Source organism: Balaenoptera borealis, assembly GCF_965194805.1.
Source record: "Balaenoptera borealis genome assembly, chromosome: 5".
Classification (NCBI taxonomy): domain Eukaryota; kingdom Metazoa; phylum Chordata; class Mammalia; order Artiodactyla; family Balaenopteridae; genus Balaenoptera; species Balaenoptera borealis.
Window position 1 is genome coordinate 30,344,103 of NC_138862.1, and position 23,278 is coordinate 30,367,380.

At 35.3% G+C, this 23,278-nt stretch overlaps 1 protein-coding gene and 1 long non-coding RNA gene across 8 annotated transcripts in view; one reads left to right on the top strand and one right to left on the bottom strand.

Moving 5' to 3' along the window:
- The window catches only part of ROBO2 (roundabout guidance receptor 2), a 1,241,430-nt gene that overhangs the window by 47,597 nt on the left and 1,170,555 nt on the right, over positions 1–23,278 (top strand). The window lies entirely within an intron of this gene.
- LOC309629025 overlaps positions 15,315–23,278 on the bottom strand; it is a 471,640-nt gene continuing 463,676 nt past the window's right edge. Inside the window, exon 3 of the long non-coding RNA XR_014244814.1 lies at positions 15,315–23,262. This is a non-coding gene — a long non-coding RNA (uncharacterized lncRNA). The remainder of the gene's footprint in view (positions 23,263–23,278) is intronic.

Below are 23,278 nucleotides of genomic sequence, written 5' to 3' on the forward strand. Positions count from 1 at the left end.
AGGTCTTTAATCCATTTTGAGTTTATTTTTTTGTATGGTGTTAGAGAGTGTTCTAATTTCATTCTTTAACATGTAGCTGTCCAGTTTTCCCAGCAAAACAGCTCATGCAGCTTAATATCAAAACAAAAACAAACAGCCCAATCAAAAAATGGACAGAAGATCTAAATAGACATTTCTCCAAAGAAGACATACACATGGCCAACAAACACATGAAAGATGCTCAACATCACTAATTATTAGAGAAAGGCAAATCAAAACTACAATGAGCTATCACCTCACACTGGTCAGAATGGCCATCATCAAAAAATCTACAAACAATAAATGCCGGAGAGGGTGTGGAGAAAAGGGAGCCCTCTTGCACTGTTGCTGGGAATGTAAATTGATACAGCCACTATGGAGAACAGTATGGAGGTTCCTTAAAAAACTAAAAATAGAACTACCATATGACCCAGCAATCCCACTACTGGGCATATACCCTGAGAAAACCATAATTCAAAAGGACACATGTATCCCAATGTACATTGCAGCACTATTTACAATAGCCAGGACATGGAAGCAACCTAAATGTCCATCAACAGATGAATGGATAAAGACGATGTGATATACATATATATATATATATATATAAAATAGAATATTACTCAGCCATAAAAAGGAACGAAATTGGGTCATTTGTAGAGACATGGATGGACCTAGAGTCTGTCATACAGAGTGAAGTAAGTCAGAACGAGAAAAACAAATATCTATATTAACGCATATACGTGGAATCTAAAAAAATGCTATAGAGGATCTTATTTGCAAAGCAGAAATAGAGACACAGATGTAGAGAACAAAGGTATGGATACCAAGGGAGAAGGGGGGGGTGGGATGAATTGAGAGATGGGGATTGACATATATATACTATTGATACTATGTATAAAATAGATAACTAATGAGAACCTACTGAATAGCTCAGGGAACTCTACTCAGTGCTCTGCAGTGACCTAAGTGGGAAGGAAATCCAAAAATGAGGGGATATATGTATACATATAGCTAATTCACTTTGCTGTATAGTAGAAACTCACACAACATTGTAAAGCAACTATATTCCAATAAAAATTTAAAAAAACATAATGTTAAACAAAAATAGCAGAATCAAAGAGAACGTGCTATACCATGTCATTTATATGAATTAAAGAACAGGACAAAAAATACGCAGTGATAGAAATATGAACAATTAATGCCTCAGGGGAGATGGGGTTGACTGGAACGTTGCGATGGAATTCTCTAGAATAAAAAGTTCTCTATCTTATCTTGCTTGATGGCTACATGTGTATAGTTAGCAAAACTCATTGAACTGAACATTTGATAAAGTATAACCATCTTTATTCATATAGGACATGATTGTGAATAAAGAAATCTCAGTGTGACCTACCAAAAAATCCAACTGAATTAAGGAGTGAGTTTATCAAGGTTGTAGGATATAAGATCATTAAACCAAAGTAATTCTTTCGTATAATCTAGTAATATATAATTAGAGAATAAAATTATTAAAGATAAAATTTGAATAGATTAAAAAACTAGATTAAGTCAAATTGTATATAAATTATATCTAAAATTTTTTAAATACACAAAAGTTTAAAATGTACTTATCCACAAAGGAAACAATCATGTCACCTGCAATATCTTAGTATGTTCTTTTATAAAATATCCTTTGTAGTTTATTTTTTCAATGTTCTGAACAACTAATGTCATTATTTGTGACACAAGGAGTTTCTTGTCTGTAGCTATAAGATAACCTGAACCTTAGGTCAAAACCCTTCAAGTGGGATAGTATAAAAGCCCATCTCCCCTAGAAACTAGTTACACATAACCACACTCTTCCCTCTACTCATAGATATCTGCTATGTCTACCTAAGAGGCTCCTTACTTGGGATTTTGCATGACCATAGCTCTGGAAATTTTCTTCCTTTTCCCCCCACTCCAAAAAGGGGACAAGCTATTCTCTATACTAATTTGTTTCTTACCTGGTCTCCCATTCTCCCAGGAACTAAACTATACAGTAACCTGAAATTCTTCACTCTGTTTTACCATCTCATCCCATGAATAGCCAAGAAATTTGTTCTCTCCTCCATTCTAGTAGTGGCTGTTTTAGTCTTCCATTAAAATATACTTATGCCAATACTAACTTATTATTCTGACTCACTCACTTACTAGAGTGTAAGCTTCTGTATGGTAGGGACATGTTCTCATTTATCTTTATAGAAGTCACAATAAGTACATATTTATATGCCTAATTATATAGGAAGTAGAGCATATTATGAAAATCATCAATTCCAACTTGAGTAAGTTACACGGCTTTCCTTTAGATTCAGATTATCTGGAAAGAGACAAAAAGCCAACTTATAATGAGTAATTCTTCAAAAACATGAAACTGTCTAGGTTCAGATAATAGGCTTTAGCATTTGCAGTTTATTTAACATGAAAGTTGATGCTGTTTAAATACCGAATGAGCCCTTTTAGCTAGAAAGGGTGCTTTAAAATTGAAAGACACTTTCATCTTGAGATGTAATAAGGAATGAGTTTCATTTGTGCAAGCATTTTTCTTACTGTGAATTACGGGTACCTATTATGTTGTTTCGTATTGGGTATTTCATATTATTCATAGTCCTATTATAGCAAATACAAGTAAATGCTGAAAGCATATTATGGTTGTTTGGTTTATAGCATAAAATGAAACATAAAAACTCAAATGCTCTGGTGATGCTTATCACTGTTCATGTGATCCTCTTCCTCTTGATTTGCACGATGATAAGTTGCACCAAGCATGCTTTACACTTAGATTTGTCAGACTTGGATCATTTTGTCCTAAGTATAGTTTTTATCATGAGAAAGATACGTTTCCTATTGTTTACTACTCTTTGGTATTCATATATTTCCTCTGATAACTCTCTTTGGTAACCATCTTCTTTTTTTATTTCCCAAGACTACCTTTAGTTTTTTGGTTTTTGTTTTATTTCTTGAGTGTTTATAACCTTTAAGGAAACCTTTAAAGAGGTTACTTTTTTTTCTTTGATAGAAGGATCTACTGATAATAATGCTTTTCAGTTACTTACCTGACTTTATTCAGAATATTTTAAAAAGCATTAAATTACATTTTAAGAGAATGATGTGGAAAATGATATTTAATGTCTGTGTGTATTACACAAACACATAAGGGTATTTCCCAAACTCCAGTTTCTTCTAAATATAGACAAATCCTAGAAGATGTAGAATTTTTCATTCCCTTCTAGTTTATTTTATTAACAGTGGCAACCACTTACTGAGCATACAACCTGTCTTCATATGAAAAGGCTGCCATTCATAATGATATTTAAGAAAGAGTAGAATGTGCAAATTGAAAGCCTACTACTTTAGAAAACTTAGACTTATTACTGTTTGTAGATATTCTAACATTTTAAATCATTCTTTGCTGCTTGCTAAAGAAATATTTATTCTCTTTTAAAGTATTGGAATATTTTATCTGTGTAAATGTATGAAATAAGTTTAATGCAATAAGAAACACATTATTTATAAACTTAAGAAACTAGATATTATAGACATCTTATTTTATTAATCATACTGATCATGATAGTAATTGGTCACTCAGGGTAGTGTAAATAGTATTTTATTAACTTGAAATCCTGAGGTCCAGAAGTCACTAATCGGTTGTGTTAAGTAAGGTGAATAACCTCTCAATATTTCACTTTTCTCATTTGTAAAGGGAAAGAAAAGTACACTTCAACACTTCATTAATTGATGAATACATATGTTAAAAGTATTGCTTTGAGCATATTCTAGATCTAAAACTTTGCAGATGTTACCCAGTGATTTTAGGTTGAAGAAGTTTTGGACACCATTTTGTGGGTCTGATCTGTAGTCCCTGAAGTAGCATAACCCAGTGATTATGATTTTCCTTCCTTTTCACTTGCTGCTATTGGAAAGATATTAGTATGCAACCAAACTGGGGTAATTCCCATTTAGCCATCCCAAACTTTCTCATCTTTTGCCTGAGGGCTGCTTCTTTCAACAGATATTTATTGTGCCAGTCACTTTAAAGTATGCTGATGTTTTCTTGTCCTCCTTGGGGTTGAATCATAAGGCAGGACACCTTTATTTGTATTTTTGTTTAAGTCTGACATTTGAATAGCAATTACACTAAATAATATCTTTGACTTTGGGCTGCAGATGTGTTTGGAATCTGTGTGAACTGTCTTATTCTGATTACCGATAAATAGGTGAAGATATAGTACAATGGGTAGCACTCAGTAATATCTATGATAGATTCTTCCCCTTGTTCTCACCTGCCAGCTCGCAGGTGTGTACATACACACACACACACACACACACACACACACACACAGAATCAGGGTGAGGTCGCCGTTAAATTTATAGTTCCACTCCTTGGCCTCATCTTGAACTCCTAGTACAATGGCTCTTTGCAATTCATCCCAAGAGGGGCTATAAGAAAGTGATGGATGAATTGGCCTAAATCTATCACTACTAATAGAAAGCAATTCAAAAATTAAGATGCTTAACACTTTAAACCAGTACTTTTATTATCCTACCTAAAGGATAACATAACAGCATCTTCATCATCAGTCATCATCATCTTGAGGTGCTTAAGTTTTTTTGAAGATGAATTCAAGGACAGGTAGTTCTAATTTTTCATCATGCTGTGAATATGTTCTGCTCCTAGTTTCCAGGGTTCTGATGATGTCTAGGTAGCTATGATAATGTTCTCCACCTGATCTTTCTCTTAAGTTTGGTGAATTCGCTGTAAAAAGCACTAGCCTGTATGTCTCAGAAAATCAGTTATTCTTAATGATACAAATAAGTGCTTAATAAGACTCCTTAGGGAGCCAATATTAATCAAAGGCTCAGAATGATCTGTAATTAGCACATCAATTGTACCTGTGTTAGTGGATGATTCTAAAGTGCTTAAGGGTTCTTGAAATACTTTATTCTTTACTATAATTTAAATTTTTTCTCCTGACACTTTATTTAAACTTCTTAGCCCAAGATGTCATTGTCTTTCATCTGGACACTGCCCCTAGCCTTCTAACTTCTACTTCAACCTCGGTCATATACAGCTCAGAGAAACTTTTTTACAATATAAATCAAATCAGGTCTCTCCTCAGATTAAACTCCCCCAATATCTTTGCATCACACTAAAATTAAATTCAAGGTTTGATCCCTGCTTATGTTTCCTGGATCAGTTGCTCCCACTGTCTCCCTAACATTCAGTGTTCCAGCCGCATCCGCCTTCTTTATGCTTCAAGCTTTCTCTCTCCTTGGGGATCTGCATGTGTCGTGCCCTCTGCCTACAATACTGCCCAATGACTCCCTGTCCTTTCAGTTTTAATTCAATTGACATCTCAAAAACACCACCTCTGATTCCTGAATCTAAAATATGACCTAATTCAACCCATGACTCTCGACCATTTTCCCCTATTTTTACTTTATTTGTGGTATTCATTACTTTCTGAAATTTTTTTCATTGACATTTAATTATGACCTCTCTCCCCTCATTAGACACAAGGTTCATGAAAGCAAGCACTTTTTGTTCAAAGCTATATTCCTAAAACCTGGAGTAGTGACTGTCAAATAATAGATATTATATATATATATATATATATGATGTATATATATAAAAAAGCTAAACTGAAAAATAGGTGTTAGATGGGTTCCCTCTCTCATCTCTCCTTTTCTGACTGACTTATAAGGCTATCATTCATAAATTATTTTAAAATTCTACCTGGACTTTTATTATTTGTTTTATAATTTTTGTTATAATGAGAAATTTTATTAATGGGAAATATCTGTTCATATACGAAGTAGAACTTTCCAGTCCACCAAAAACTTTGGGGGAAGTGAGGAAACAATGGTGAATATTCTGAGACCTGTACAGTGTCTCTTTTCTCTGGGAATTTCTGAACGTTTCTACCTTGCTGGCTTTCCCCCTTTGACAGTGTCTTTTTAAAGAATTATCATGTTTGAATTCTAGTAGGAAGTACAACCTACTGTGTAGGCTGCAGTTAGTTTGCATCTCATCTTATTCTAAAGAATCTCTGCCTTTTTTAGTAAAAATTTGCTTGGCTTTATTTTCTCCCCCAACTTATTTGCTCTTCCATTGTCGGCCTGAATGCCTCACTTGTTTTCTTTGTGAACCAACTCTAGGAGAGATTAAAGTAAGCCAGCTGAGTGATTTTCCAGTAAGAAACCACAATTCATTCTAATTATTTTGGAACTGAAGCAAGTCACATAGTCACAGGTGAACAGAGGAAAGAGCCTGTGGTTTGGCTTCTTGTGGACGGTACTCCCACCTGTACATGTACTCGAAAGGAAACCTATCTTGGGCTCTGTGGTGTTCTCTGACAGCTCATAAAAGAGGGCACCATATCCCTTTATTTATTTATAGGCTTCTTTTATATTCTGACATGATTAAAACTGTGAGTCCTATACAGGTAGTTGGATTCCTTTTCACAGCAATACAGAAAGAAAAATATTTGTCCTCCTTCCTCTGAACCTTTAATATGGGAACAATCATGTTTTGAAATTCTGTAAAAGATATGATGTAAGCTAATTGAGATTCAATTAGTACATCACATGCTTTTTGCTATGCAGAAGCTAACTGGGGCTCTGTCTATTAGAAATTACTCATAGCTTCATGAGAGCTAGATGAATAGTAATTTAGACCTTGAAAGACATGCAAGACTATAAATGGAAGTAAAAGTGAAGCTAATGGAAGATCACCCAAGAACTTTTCAGAATTCCCTAGTGAGAAATTCTAATTTTTATATTTGACATTAGGGCTTACAATAATGACAAGACCTCAAGATTGCGTACAATTAGATCCATAAAATGCGTGGCAAATATCTTGAAAACTACTTATTAAACTGAACCTTTGAGCCGGATTTGTCTCACCTCTTATAATGATTCATAACATGAGAAATTCTGGATTTACTTTTCTTTGTTATTAACAAGCAATATAATTCCATATTACGTATCTAATTTTACATTACAGCCAAATGGATCTTTTCAGAACCAAAGACAAAATGTCAGTCCTCTGCTCGAAACATTGAGATGGCTTCCCATCTTCCTGAGAATTAATTACAAAGCCCTTACCATGACCTTCTAGGTCCTCTTAGGATCTTCACCCATCCCACCCCTACTCTCTGCCCTGGTCACATTTCAGTCCCTCCCTTTGTTCATCTATTCTAACAGCTGGCTCTACCTTTATGTTTCATAGCCATGCCATGTGGCCTCCCCACTTCCCAGGCCCTTTTCAGAGTCTGTTTCCTTAGCAGGAAATGTCTTTATTACAGATCCCTGTGGCTCCTACCTTCATCTCACTCTGCTCTGCTGGAGGGTCACCTTTTCAGAGAGATCGTCCCTGATTAAACTACCTAACGTAAAACACTCCTCTCCTCAGACCATCAATTCTGTATTCTTTATCCTACTCTATTATTCTTAGCACGTGCAACCTGTATTTTGCTTGTTTATTTTATTCTGTATTTTTCCACTTAGAATGTTAAGTTTCCCAAAGCGAAATACTTTGGAATTTTGTTCATGACTGTACCTCTGGTACATATTAGGTTACTCGATGAATATCTGTCCACTGAATGAAGGATTTATGATCCTTTACCTTTGTGATTTACCTAAATCAGTTAATTGGGCGTTCACTAATGAAAGAGAACAGCGTAATAATTTTTGCATGAATTATTAGAGATTAGTCTTCATCTTATAATAATGCTATTGTTAAAATTACTTGCATAATATTAAATTTTAAAGAAATGTCCATGTCATATAATCCCTTGAAATTTAGTTATTTTTTTACTGTATGAACAGCAAGTATTATGAAAAATTTTAGGTAATCATACACTAAAAAATATTCTATATCTGACCTCTTATATAAAAATATTTCTTCAAATAATATTTAACATTAGTTTTGTTAAGCAGATAAATGATTATTAATAAAAAGAGCAATTTAGTTCAAGATTGCTTTATATAGTATTACTTTTTCAGCATTTTTTATTGCAGTCCAAGCAATGAAAATTGCAATCAAAAGCATATTTTATTTTAAACTGTAAGAAAATAAGATAATAGGATCACCCACACTAATGTTAGCCAAATTAATGTGCACCCAACATAGAATTTAAGCAGAAATAGATGCAATAAGCAATTTTACATAAATCTCTTTTCTTTACATTTTTAATTCCCTAAACTGGTTCCTTACAATGTCAAAATAACTGTCTTTAACCATAGAAGATAGTTGCATAGATATTATTTGCTTTTCATTCACTATATTTCATTTGAAAAAATCAATTTAAATAACACTAGTTAAAATGCATTATTTCATAGTTCATATAACATTCTGAACAGTTGTGGACAGGATCATCTCATCTACCTATCTAGATATTAATCATCTATCTATATATCAGTCATCTACCTATCTACCTATTTATCTATCTAGAAATATTTATAAAACTCTTACCTGCACTTAATATACCCAAATTTCCATAATCAATGGTGGTAGGGAGTTGGGGAAAACTTGAGGGGAAAGGAATAAATATTTTCTTACTGCTTTTCTCCAAAAAAATTTATGCCAGCAGTAGTATGAGTCCAACACATTGCAGAATATTAGAGATAACACTAACTCAATGGGGAAAATTCCACTTACTGCATCACTACTTCCTGTGGTTTGTGTCTGAATTTACCACAGTGAAAATGCTCACACTCAACATTATTTAAGCTGTAAAACAATTGGTTATTATAATCTGCAGGAAACCACACAAAATGAAAGAAAATGGACTGCATGAAGCTTTTTATATAATTTATATTGTTCAAGTGGCTCCAATTTCCATGAGGAAAAAAGCACCTAAATAATCTATCTTGAACATCAAGGCTCTTACTTGGAATTTTTTTTTTTTCCCAGAATGTGTATTGTGTGAAAAAGAAGCATTATTTGGAAGCTGTAACCAGGTTTCACTATATTTTGTGCAACATTAGATTATCAATCCTTTTCTACCAGTCTGCTTGGAATATGTATTTTTGACAATGGATAATATTTACCAACACACAGTGATATGTATTCATTATTCTTTATTAAGAAACACTACTTAAAATAGATAATGGGTTTCAAAAATAGCACTAATAGTGTGATCATCATTCTTTTTCTTTTGGTGTCATATCTAAATATAGTAAAGGTTAGATTAAAAATATTATAATATAGCTGTGTATCATTACTGAATGAAGCAAAATCAAATCTTACAAAATTCTATTGTGTTTTCCCCCTAGGTGGCATATAAAGAAGGTGTTAAGATAAATAATTACCAAGAAAATAGTTGAGGGGTGTATAGGATGTGCTCTTTGTAGCTGTTTATTTCTTCTTTATTGACTTTGATAATCCAAGTCATATGTAGAGGTGTGAAATACAACAGTCTTTTTCAAAATATGTGTTCTAGGTACTTATTGCTTATAACAAATTACCCCAAAACTTAGCAGCTTAAAACAAAAACTACCTTATCATATTTCATGATTTTGTGGGTCCAGAGTCATCTGAGTGATTCTACTCCACGTGTCATTGACTAAGGTCAACAGTTGTTATTCAGCAGCCTTGTGGGATGATATCAAAGGTTGAAGCAGCTTCACTCATATGTCTGATGCCTTGGCTGAAATGACTTGAAGGTGAGACTCAACTGCACCATTTGACCGCCGTATCTGTACCTGACCACGCCAGCATGGTGTGATCATGTCAGGGTGGTCGGACTCCTCACGTGTCTAGGAACATGTTCCTAGATAGACTGAGTCAAGAGACAGGAAGTGGAAGCTTTCTGTTTCTTGAGGCCCAGATTCATAAAATAGCAAGGCTTCTCTTTTGCCATATTCTGTTCATTAGGGAAGTCCACTCAGATTCAAGGGAGAGGAATAGAAGCCCCACTTCTTCCTCTTTTTTTTTTTTTAACATCTTTATTGGAGTATAATTGCTTTACAATGGTGTGTTAGTTTCTGCTTTATATCAAAGTGAATCAGCTATACATATACATTTATCCCCATATCCCCTCCCTCTTGCGTCTCCCTCCCACCCTCCCTATTCCACCCTTCTAGGTGGTCACAAAGCACCGAACTGATCTCCCAGAAGCCCCAGTTCTTGATGGAAAAAATCTCAAAGGACTTTTGGCCATTTTTAATTTGTCACAATTATCATGTTTATTTTCTCACGTTTTATAATGTGTCTGAATGTAAGTCGGGAATTCTAATTAATACTAAAATTCTCTTGAAGGTATTCATGAGATGTAGAAATAAGTTTTGTTATGTGAAAATGTCCTCGCTCAATGACTCTTAAGACCTTGCTTCATCATTCTTGTTCCTTTTCCCTATGTATTGTCAAAACACTTATTCTCCCATTGAACAAAAATGAAAACAAACAGACCATGAGAAAATAAAAGAACCTTCCCTTGATTTCATATCACTCTCTTATTATGTCTTTTCTCTGTTCCCTTCACCTACAAATCTGTCACAAGAGTACCATGTACACAGTTTTTCCACACCCATTTCTCTACCCACAGCAACTTGGCTTCTTTCTCATGTGTTTTTCAGAAATGTTTCCCACTCTTTTCCACCAGTGGCTTTATAATTACAAACACAATGAACATTCATTCTTTAGGTCTTCATGGACTTCTCTGCTGCTTTGGACACTGTTGATCTCTCTTTACATCTGGAAATTATTCATTGGCCTTCTGAGTCATTACAAATTCTTGATTTTCCATGTTCCATGCTGTCTTCCTTGAGATTCTTCTTGTTTTGTCTAGCCTGTAGTTGTTAGTTTTCTCCAGAACTCTGCCACTGGGGGCTGCTATTTTTAATTCTTACAGTCTCTCTCTAGGTGATTTCATCTTTGTTCATACTTGGAAATAGTCACTATGTACTGATGACTTACATAGTTATATCTCTTTTTCAGACTTCTTGCAAGAACTTCAGACCCAACATCCAAATGCCAGCTAGACATCTCTGAATCGATGTTCTAGAGTAACTTCAAATTCAGCATGTCTAAGCTCGATGATCCTCCAATGTTTACCATATGTTTTTGGCAACATTCAGAATTCATTAGCTTATTCATGTTGTAAAACAGGATTTATCCCTGGTTTATCTCTCCTCCTACCCTTTCCCAACCCTCCAACCACTTATAGCTCTTAAGTAATCAGTCCTGTTGATTCAACCTACTAAATATTTACTTGTTTTAAAATTCTCCTTTCAATCCCTACTGACACTGCCTGACTTGCATAGGAATAATGCAACTGCCTCCCATTTGCTTCCCTGTCTAGTCTTATGTCCACTCAGATATTAGAATAAACCCTACAAACCTAACAATGACACCACCATGCTTCAAAAATTGTTAATGTCTCTCCATCAAGAGCAGTATTTTTAAAACTGTACATAGTTACCCATTAATAAATTACAAAATTAATTTACTGGATCACCATAAATGTTTTTAATGAGATACAATATATTATATAGAAAATCACAAAGAGCTTTTCATTTAGTAAGAATTAGTTTATGACGTGACTGTTTCAGATGTGCGTGTGTACATCCTGGCTAGCAATGAATATGGTCTTCTCACTCTAGAGCAGTGGAGCGTTGGTATTCCCAGTCCATAGGATAATACATTGAGGTGGAAAAGAAGATAATCTAGAAATTCTATTTATTTTATCAAAAAATGGTAAGAAATAACTTGAGTTTGTCTTATATTCAGTCTACAGATGAGAACTGGTGCCCTCTCTTGCTCAGTACATCAGATAGTTGAATTCACATGACTCTACCAAGTTCGAGGTGTTCAGAACGAGGAGTAAGTGAGAGGGTTGAAGACGATATCCTCACTTCTTAAATCTCTTTCAGGTTATGACATTTCATCTGTACTTGGTTAAGTAAATTCATGAATCATATTACCAGAGTTTTAAATAAATTAACCCTTACCATAGACCTGTGTCTTAATAAATAGTTACAAAGAAGCCCCAGAGTGGAGACATCTTTATGAGACAATAGAGAACATAGGAGTTATCACTTCTAGTCCTGCCAGGAGCTCTTCACTGGTCACAATACAAAGTAAAGATTATTACAACACTAAACAAAATTGCCCAAAATAATCGTGCCAAGGACAACCTTTTCTAGGGCAGCAACAAAGACTGGAACGGGGCAACACGATTGTGCATGAAGGTCCATACTTATTACAAGCAACTGCTTCTATACCCCTTTAAGAATCAACCTAGTTGAAAAAAAAATTATCTGGTGTTTATTATAGCCAGGCACCAGGCTGTTTGCTGACTCATATGTCACCTCCTTCCTAATTTCTCTCTAATAGATTGGGTTTTATAACTTCCCCAGCATCCCGGTGATAACCTTTGCTTTTCTCATTACACTCATTTCCATGGAAGGGATCTGTCTCCCCCATGAGTACCGTGGTATTTAATTAGCTTTATACCCTCTGCATTCTGGACAGTTCCTGGCACAGAGCTGCCACACAGTAAATGGTGGATTCAAGCATGTGAGTATGCGTTGTATGTGTTCCTTGTGTGTGTATGTGTATAAATTCATGAAAGTAGTCAACTTAATGCTTTGGTTTACTATTTAATTTGAGCACAAGGATTAGACATGCAAGAAGAAGTTTGCTTCATTAAAATAAGGACGATCTATTCCTATCTTTAACCTTCTTTGGGTATCATGTGTTTGTTCCAGAATATTCTGTGCTCACAAAAATATGTAAATCACCAAAAAATTGAAAGGCTATTTACAATCTGTTATATACATAATTATATCTGAGGCTTTGCACATACTGTATTGACTGCACATTTGCTGATGTGAGAAAAAGCAAAACAAGAAACCCAGAAATTAGCTGCATATCAAATGTTTGCTTCAATCTTTGCACATTGAATAAGACATATTTTTCAAGTTGATTTTTTTTTTTGCTGTGACTTCTGCAGGTTTATGTACAATATCAACATCATTAAAAAACATAGGTTCTGGGACTTCCCTGGTGGCGCAGTAGTTAAGAGTCCACCTGCCAATGCAGGGGACACAGGTTCAAGCCCTGGTCCGGGCTTGTCGCAGAGCAACTAAGCCCGTGCACCACAACTACTGAGCCTGCGCTCTAGAGCCCGCGAGCCACAACTACTGAGCCCACGTGCCACAACTACTGAAGTCCCTGTGCCGAGAGCCCGAGCTCCGCAAAAAGAGAAGCCACTGCAATGAGAAGCCCGTGCACCGCAACGAAGAGTAGCCCCCGCTCGCCGCAACTAGAGAAGAAGCCCGCGCGCAGCAACAAAGACCCAATGCAGACAAAAATAAATAAATAAATAAATAAATAAATAAATAAATAAAAATTTTTAAAAAAGGGACAGGGTGGCTGATGCCTCTTGCTTAAAAAGAAAAAAAAAACAACGTAGGTTCACATCAGTCTTCCTGTTTCCTGAGTGATTACTTGACCATACTAATTTATGCTTACCTTCAGAAACTAGAATAGTTACTATATGACTAAACTCACTCAAAAATATACATTACTTATATCAAGCCATTAGGATTTCCTCGGGTTTCCTATAATATGAATAAATAATCTAGCTATTAAGGAATAAAAATATAAAAGTCTATCTAATGAAGTGTGTACTCTAAGAGATAAGAAATTATGGTTAAAAGAGGGTCACCCTACTAGATCAAGAAAGTCTTTTGATTGTTAACTGATAACACATTGAAGTATACTGACATTAATTTCTTTCTGTTACTATTATTTTACTTATATCAGGTTTAATTGTACCATTAAAAAATACACAACACTTAGTCTTGTTTTGTACAAATAAGATAAAATGACTGGTCCTTTATTAACTTATATTTTAAAAGATAATGTTGCCACCTCCAAATAAGTGTATTTCCTATTTGATTTGAAGAATCTATACATGCAGAGTCTAGGAATATTAGTGTCTCGTTTTATACAAATTTTGTACAGGTCTAAAAAGCTAAAATGTTTCAAGAGTTCAGACTTCACATCTTATGACAGACCTTGCTACGAGGGTTGAACAACAGGGATCTGGTAACCTGAGGTAGAAGTTGGTGTGAATTTCTACAAACAATGCTCAACATAGTTAAGAAAAATAGGAGGGCTTTTGTTTGAAACTGGTTTCCATATGGTAATATATTAAATAGTCTCAAATATCCAAACTATAACTTAATCACAGGAACACAGTATTTCCCTAAATTACATTGACATGTGTAAAATATATTTTCTTAAGGTTACCTGATAAAAAGAAATTCAAATATTAGGCATAAAATTAAATCTTCGTGTAATCAAGCAAGTCAGAGCCCCGTATTTGTAGATTGTCAATCACTAAATTCATCATAACTTAAGGGTGGGGTGAGGCCAGTACTTGCACGTGGCTTTTATCATCACCACCCAAAGCCAGAGGCGGCATCACTTAGTAATTCAGTGAGGAAAGACAGAGGGGGCTTTGCTTCACTAGCACTGACTGCACTAGAACCCTTCACAGTGATTGGGGGCAGATAAAGCTAACCCTCACCCCCACTAACCATGCCTCCTAAAGCTCCCCCAGAACCATACCAAACTCTAGACCATGAACCAGGAATGTAGAGAAGTTCCCTGAAGATCAGTGAGATTCTCCTTAGACATGGTTGGTTGGTTGTGGAGATATGAAGGGGTGAGGGTGTGATATCTAGTTCCACGTGTGAGCATCCGTATGAGTTCACTTGCGCCACCGGAGAAATTGAAAAGAAAATAGAAAGATGCTTCATATGTTCCTTCAAAGTCATTCTTAATGTAAGACCATCTAGCTAAGGGAAACAGTTTTATCTCTTGGAGATTATAGAGTTGAAGCCCAATTGAATAAATAATTTTACTGGCATGGCTTTGATTTTGCCCTTGTTGCGATACAAGATAGCTGCATTACTGTTTTGAGAAAGATTTGGCTCTCTCCTCTCCTGGTTTGAACATGAAGAGTTCCCTTTTTGCTATCCTTTTGCTATCCAGGAAGGGTAGAACTTGATCTCATTAAATTTCTTTTTATTCTAACCCATCAGTAATTAGGAAACGGAGGGTACCAGTGCAGCACACTACATTTAAACAGAATGTCAGTTTAGCTATTTGGACATTATGGAAGTGCCGAAATAAGAGTACATTCATATAAGTGCACAGTTTGTTTAGGTGGACATTTCCTTCTTTCTTTTTTTTTGATGGACATTTCTTAATTTGAGGACTTGAATGGTCCCTAGCACCCTTTGATTGTCCCTAGTGCTTATTTTTTTGTATTAAAATGCTTGTTTATTTGAGTGTACTCCTTCAAAGATGGTGAACACTTTGAAGCCAGGGGCTATGAATCGTTCACTTTTGTATCTCCAGTTTGTATATCAATGGCTGGCACAAAGTGGTGCTCAATAACTAGTTATTAAATATGAGAATAAAAATTGCATCAGCAAAATTTTGATGTTCAACAAACTACCCCAAAACGTAGTGCTTAAAACAACAAGTATTATCGATCATGAATCTGTGGATCATCTGAGAATTCTCGCTTATGTGGTCAGACTAGGATGATCTTGGCGGGGCTTACTCATGCTTCTGGGTCAGTGATGGTTTTGGTCATGGGCTGTGATATCTAAAATGGCTTTATTCTCACATCCAGTGTCTTCCTTTCTATTAGCATGGCAAATGAGGGTGACTACACCACATATCTCTCACCATCTAACACTCTAGTCAGAGCTTGTTCACATTGTAGTAGATGGCAGGGATTCCAAGAATGTAATAAAAATTGCAAGTCCTCTTGAGCCTAGGCTGGAGGCACAGTAGCATTTCTGATTTGTTTATGTGGTCAAAGCAAACCACAAGGCAAACTTGCTTTCAATATGGGGGAAAGAGATTCCCATCCTCTGTCTCTTTCTCTCTCTCTCTTTTTTTAAGTTTGGCCGTACCACACGGCTTGTGGGATCTTAGTTCCCTAACCCAGGCCCCCTGCAGTGGAAGTGCAGAGTCCTAATCACTGGACCACCAGGGAATTCCACCATCTCATGTTTTGATGGGAGGAGCTTCAAATTATTGTGGTCTTTTTCGAAATTTGCCGCAAATAATAAAATATCCAGGAAGTCACAAGAGAGTATGCTACTATGAAATCTGAAATGTCCTCCCTATAGCATTAGCAACATCATTAATATCTTCATCTTTCTTTCTGCCTGGGATATGAGTCCCCTTCAAAACCCACTTATATGCTAGTTATTAGCTTTACTGCCTGTAAAATGCTTTACTTTCTGTTATTACAGTTGTACAACCTCTAAGCCTCTGTCTACCTGGGGAGGCTAGATAGATTTGAAAATCTAAGCAAAAAATCTATCCTGCTTATAGAAAGCTGTTTTGAGAACAACTGGAAATTTCAGTGGCCAGGTACAAGCCTGAATTTACGGCTTATTTTAGTTTTATTTTATGTCTTGATTCTACTCAGCCTTAAGAAGACCATAGTTCAGATAATAATAGCTCATTTCTGAAGTGGGTTCAACAAAAGAAAGCTTTGACCATTCTTTTAGCCTTCTTTTAAGAGTGGGGCTATCATAAGCTTTTCTTCTTTTTTTAAGCAGGTGGTCTGTAGCATCAGGTGTTATAAGAACCCCTCAGGAGTTCACCGGCTAGCTACATTAGATAGAATCATTGAGTTAGATGGTGTCTATAAAGAGATATGCGATGCCATTAAAATAAAAAGTAAGCCTTGTGAGTGAGAACAAGAAATTCTAGTCGCGGTGGTTTTCAGGTCTTAGTGAAACTGTGAGATTAGTAAAATGTCCTTTTGGGAATGCATGACCTGCCTATAATTTTGCATTCTGCTTTGTCTCAGAAAGTGGTCTATCTCCACTAAAATACTCACTGATGGTGTTTGGGCAGTTTTTATAGAAAATATTCAAAGATGGAAATAGCCTCAAGAACAGGAAGAATGGATTTAAGCAATGGCTAATGGATGAGGGTGGCAACCTTCATGTCACACTGTGGAGGTCACAAACTGCTCATAAATAATCTTGGGGACTTTCATGCATGCAGTCATATATTCATCTAATAAACATTTATTGAGCACCTTCTATATATCATGCACTGAGGCAATTATAGAGAAGGATGAGATACATCCTTCTCCTCAAGAATTATACTGCCTGGAAAAGAAAGCCTGCAAGTAACTTGATGTTAAGTTATGAAGTGGAGATAAATATAAAGTGCTCTGAGCACACAAGGAAGGTAACTAAATATTATCTGGAGAGCTGGAGGTGAATTAATAGGATAACAGAAGGTAGATCAAAAACGATGACTATTCACTATTCACAAGAAAAGCAGAATCCAGGCAGTGTGACTGATACAAAGCATAGCACAAAAGTGGAATGTAATTTTGTCTCCTTGAGAAATTAAAAGACAAGTCAGCTTTCAAAAACATAAGTTATATTGTAGTGGGAAAGATGATAATACTTTGAGGTATAATATTACTGAGTCAGAATTACCAGGGTTCAAATTCATGTACAAGCATGGTTATCTGGTCCATCACACACTCTGCCCCTCCTGGGTCATATGTGAATGGCTCATCTCCTATGCCCTTCATATGTACCTGGATTTTAGTACTTTTCATATTGGATTGTATAATTTCTTAATATCTGTATTTATACTTGGCTTTAATCTTGAAAAGAAGACTGTCATATTTGTATCTGTTTCGTCTGGAGCAGTGCAAAATATTTGTAATACTTGCTGAATGCTTTTTTCTTCATTTTCCTAAATTACTGAACTCTTCCCAATCTTGCTGTTAAACTACTTACCCACCCTTTTATTTTTTGTTTATTTTATTTTATTTTTTTAATTAATTAATTAATTAATTTTTGGCTGCGTTGGGTCTTCGCTGCTGTGTGCGGGCTTTCTCTAGTTGCAGCGAGCAGGGTCTGCTCTTCATTGCGGTGCGTGGGCTTATTGTGGTGGCTTCTCTTGTTGCGGAGCACGGGCTCTAGGTGCACGGGCTTCAGTAGTTGTGGCGCACGGGTTTAGTTGCTCCGTGGCGTGTGGGATCTTCCCGGACCAGGGCTTCAACCGTGTCCCCTGCATTGGCAGGCAGATTCTTAACCGCTGTGCAACCAGGGAAGTCCCTACGCCCCCTTTTAGTAAGCCTATTTTATTGTCCCAAACTCTTAATAACCCCAATTGATAATCTTGAACTAGAACAAATTATTCTTTTAGGTATAAATTGGTTTCTTAACCCAAATGAATTCAACAAAAGCACTGAGTCTCATGAATGTACAGAAGTGGCCAAGGATCCTAACACAATGTCATTTGTAGCAGGGTTTGTCCAAATATGAAGAGCCATTTAGGTGAGGATATCATGGATTTCACCCATGTTATCTGTTTGAACAAACATGTTTGTGTTCCAATACTCTTTTATTATCTAAATGTATGTGCTTTTAGTCAGCTAGGTGTAGAGTTTTATATACCTTGATATAAAACTACCAAGGTGTTTAAAACTACTTCCAGCTACCCAACTTTTAGAGAGTTGTGAAAAATCCAAGAATCAGTGGTCTCTCAGTATCTGGTAATGATGCATCAAATCTGCTAAGATGTTCCGAACATTCAATTTAACAGAAATCTGTGTGTGCAGTATTTCTGTGTCTATATTCAAAAACAGTACCTATGGAATTCCATGCAAGCATTTGGTGAAAGGAATAGTCTTGAAGTAACTCATGAGAGTTCTTCCCAGTATCTATTTCAGTTTCAACAATGGAATCCATAATGTTGACACAGAGCAAGTTTCTATGGCTGCGTTGCACTATTAATGGAATTGCTGCCTGAGTGATTTAAGGCATATTTAAATGTCATGCTTCAGGCATTGTTGCCTTTTATTGACAAAAGAGATTGCATGATGGTTGTTTTTCAGAAGTTATTGCTTTCTGAGCAAAAGTGCTGCACACAGAAAAAAGTATCGGGGTTCTGAAACGGTGAAATTGCCCCTCAGTATTACCTAAGGATAACTGATATGATCTGAAAGAGTTGTTATATTGTACGCATCCCCTCAGTTCTTTTTACCCTTGCTAATCTTCTGGCCTCCTTGCTTCCAGCTTTCTTTGAAGTTATTTTTATTTTTTCCTTTTTACACTTCAGTGAATGCTCTCCCTGTGTGAGAAGGATGAGGACCAAAGTTCATAGCTGTTTACTATTCTCTTGTCTAACACATGCATGACAGAGTGTTACACTAAAAATACCTAGCAAACTGCTTGCATTTTTTCTTCTATGAGGAGAAAGGGTACTGTTTTGTGCATGTATTTTTTTTTCTCATGGAAATATGCAGCTATTATGACTCTAAGAATCACTGATAACTCAACATGGTAGCACTTTTTCTGTTCATTACATTATTACTAGTATCAGTTTGCTAGGATTTAACTCAGTGGCATGTAATTTGGTTCCTGGACACTAATGCATTTCTAGGAGCACATCTGTGACTGAGTGGTTGACTTTAAAGTCACCCTCTGTCACTCCATTTTTGTCAGTGCCTCTTTATTGGAAATATACCTAGAGAAAAGTCACAGATTGTGGCAGCTTGTAGCATAATGTGAGACGCCTTCTGGACATAAAATAAAAATACCAGAAACACAGTTAAAGAATTTTAAACTTCTATTTTACGATTAGGTAAAAGGAATACTAGTCAAGTAAACCTTACAAAGATATGAAAAATAAAATTCTTTTCTCATGACTTTTGTGTATGTTTCTAAATCTGTATATCAAAGGAAATCATTAAGTTGATCTCAACAATGGTGACAGATCTGGAAGTAAATTAGTTGCTAGGGTGGCAATTATATCAAATGCTGTAAGACTTGTTGATGTACCAAGGTGTAGGAACAGTATTAGAGATTTATTGATGTACCAATTTCTTTCAAATGTGTTAACTTTTAAGAAATGCGTAATGTCATCATTAAAATCTAACATCAAATATCCATGCATCCATCCATGCTTCTTTTAAAAAACATTCAAAAAGAGGTAAGATACGTTACCAGACTTTAAGGAGCTCAGGCTTTGATGAGATGCACAAGAATACAAATAATTACAGTGCAGAGTACTGTATGCAGTAAGATAGGTCAGTTCATACAAAATGTATTAGAATCACAGGGATCGGAGCCACCAATTCTGCCTTTGTATATCAAGGAAGTTCTGAAAGATAAGTTCAATCTTCAGCTGGGTTTCAAAGAAGGAGTAGTATTTTGCCAAACCAATAGTTGTGGCAAGCATTTCAAGAAAGTGGGAACAGAACATGGAAATGCAAAAAATAATAAAATTGCTTTACATGTTAAGGAAAATTTTACCAACTCAGTATTGCTGGAGCAAAGAAATACAAAAAAGTTTGCAGTAAATACTGCTGAAGGAAAAAAAAACAAACTAGATTGTGATCTCTTTGTATGCAACAGTAAGACCCTTTTCATTATATTCTATTGGCAATGGTGAGAAGTAATTTTATGACTTCAACAAAGTAATGAAAACTGTAATGTAAACAGTGAGTAGACTGTGCTTAATGATGGAGGGGGACAGAGGCAGAGATAGGAGGGGCTGAGCACAGAGGCAGACATTAATGAATGAAGATATTGTTTGAATAGTGCAGAAAAGACATGCTGTGGCTTGAAAAAATATGGAATTTGGGAAATAAAAAGAAAAGAAGTAATAGGCATTAAAGGTTGCATGGCAGGCATACTAGACAGATTTGAATTTGTAAGGGAGAAATGTCTCAGTGTAGGCTTGCTAGAAGTTTTTAAACAGAAAACAATTTAAATGAGAAGTTGGTACACACTTAAAATGTACACTTTTGTCTATAACCACATGAGAATATATTTTAAAATATTTTTCATAAGAAGAAAGAACTTTATTTTTTTAATTTAAACATTTTTAATTTTTTAAACTTATTTTAAATGTCCTTATATCCATTCCTGTTTCTTTATTGATGAGTTCCTGGATTATTCTTATAGCATTTCTAACACATTCACTAAAATGATATCATGAAATATTAGTCAAATCAGTCAGTCTGCAATAACAGCTCACTAAAACAACATTTAAGAGAAAAATTGTAAGTCTGATAACTTGAAAATTCTATAATCTTTTTCAAGATAAAATTTGAAAAACATATAATTATTTGAAAGTGGTTTCTTTTAAACATGAACTTTATGCCAATTTATTTTTAAAATACTTGCACATTGTTGTGGTGATTTTGTCATTATTTTCTATTGCACATGAATAAGCAACAATATGAAGTAATGCTTCCAGTGATCCAGATTAACAGACTTTGGGAACATTAGTAACATTTCAGCTCTGTTTGATTTGCACTTATACAAACTTTAAAGTTTGTGTAGATTAATATTGCTTCCTGTAGTTTTAAAAATATGTTTCTGTTATATGTTCTTCAATTGACTTCTTATATTGAAGCTTCAATTTCTTTTCTGTGCAACAGCTAATTTTTATTTCTTAAAATAAAATAAAATGCCTTCAGTCTTCCTGATGAGCATTACTTCAAGTATTTCTCTATGTTATAATTATTCTTGGTCAAAAGACAGTTATTACTATTAGCTTTTGTCTCATGTGTTCATTCTATTCTGCTTGTTACTTTTTTGTCATTGCTCATTTATGACTTTATTGATTCTTATTTTCTGTGCTATGTAGGTACCTGTACCATCTTTCTTATATTATTACTGGTACCAATGGAAGATAAAATAGTTGGCAGATTTAATGCATACCCTGTGCCTTGGTGGCCAATAAATTTTTGGTGGATTTTACTGAATGCAGTAGTTTATTTCAAACCTAACAGCTGAATGCTTTGAGGTCTAATTCCTAGAAGATATTTAACTATAACTCCAGAGCTCTAATGTCTTTTAATGTTAATTATATATTCACTTGGCTATGGAGAGAGAGATTTAGCACACATTTACTCATTCATCTAGTCTACAAATATTTATTGATCACCTAATATGTGAAAAAGTACTTGCAGAGTGCTAGAGAAGATATATGGAGATGAATAATGCTTGGTTCTTCATTTCAAGGAGCTTAAGAGTCTAATGAGGAAAGTAGGACATGTTTAGAAAGCACCCCAATAGAAAATGGAAAGTGAGAAATAATCGTGAAATGTATACAGATGAGGTATCATGATTCTTTGGAATAAGGAAAGATTGTTTCTAGGAGATCATGGAATGATTTATTTATATATCCAGGCAATATTTTTTACTTTTTCCTATATTTCAGGCAGCATTCTAAGCATGACAAACCACCATGATGAAAAAGTAGAGTCCCAGCTCTAGAAGGAATTTATAGTCTGTTTGGAAAGACTGAAGATAAATAAGCAAATAAATAGTATAATTTCGGAATGTTTGAAGTTGTACGAAGAAAAATGCACATTGATAGATAGTGACTGGGTGAGTGTTAAAGGAGGTTACTGTGATTTGAATGGACAACATAGACCTCTCAAAGGAGGTGCCATTTGAGTTAAGAAGTGGAGAATGAAGAGGAGGCATCTACTTGGAGACTGGAGCCGGAAGTGCTCTCTACAGAGGCCATCTAGTGAGAACGAGCTCAGCCAGTTTCATTGCCCAACAAATCGCCAGTGAACACAGAGAACTGTGATAGGAGATAAGTTTGGAAGGAAGTAGGAGCCAAAAATTTACATCAGGTTTAGGTGCTGGATTTTATTCTCATTCAAACAAGTACCCATTGGAAGTTCTCAAACAAGAGAGTCAAGTAATGTTCATGAAAAAGTCGGCCACTGAGCTGAGTCAGAAAAAGGCAGACTAAATTAATCCATAGGAAATCAAGAGTTAGGGGAAAGGCCAACCTTGGAAAGAAGGGTAAATATAACAAGAATGTAGACTATGTATTGAATGTTTATGATGTCTTTAACACTATTCCAATCATTTTGTCTATACTTACTTCATTCTCACAGCAATAAGGTAGGTGCTATTATTATTTTGCATGTGAGAAAACTAAGTCATAGAGAAGTTATTTTGCCCTAAGTCTCACTACTAGTAAGGGCTAAAGCTGGAATTTGAACCTAGTTTAAAATCAAACTGGAGAGCCTACTTTCAAGCACAATGCTATGTTATGTCTCTTGTCCAGACATATCTAGAACATATCTAGAGCTTTAACAACTTAGTGATCTTCTGTGATTGTTGAACCCATTAAAAAAGGTGAATGAAAAGAATACTAGTGAATGAAGAATACTATGATGATTTAAGA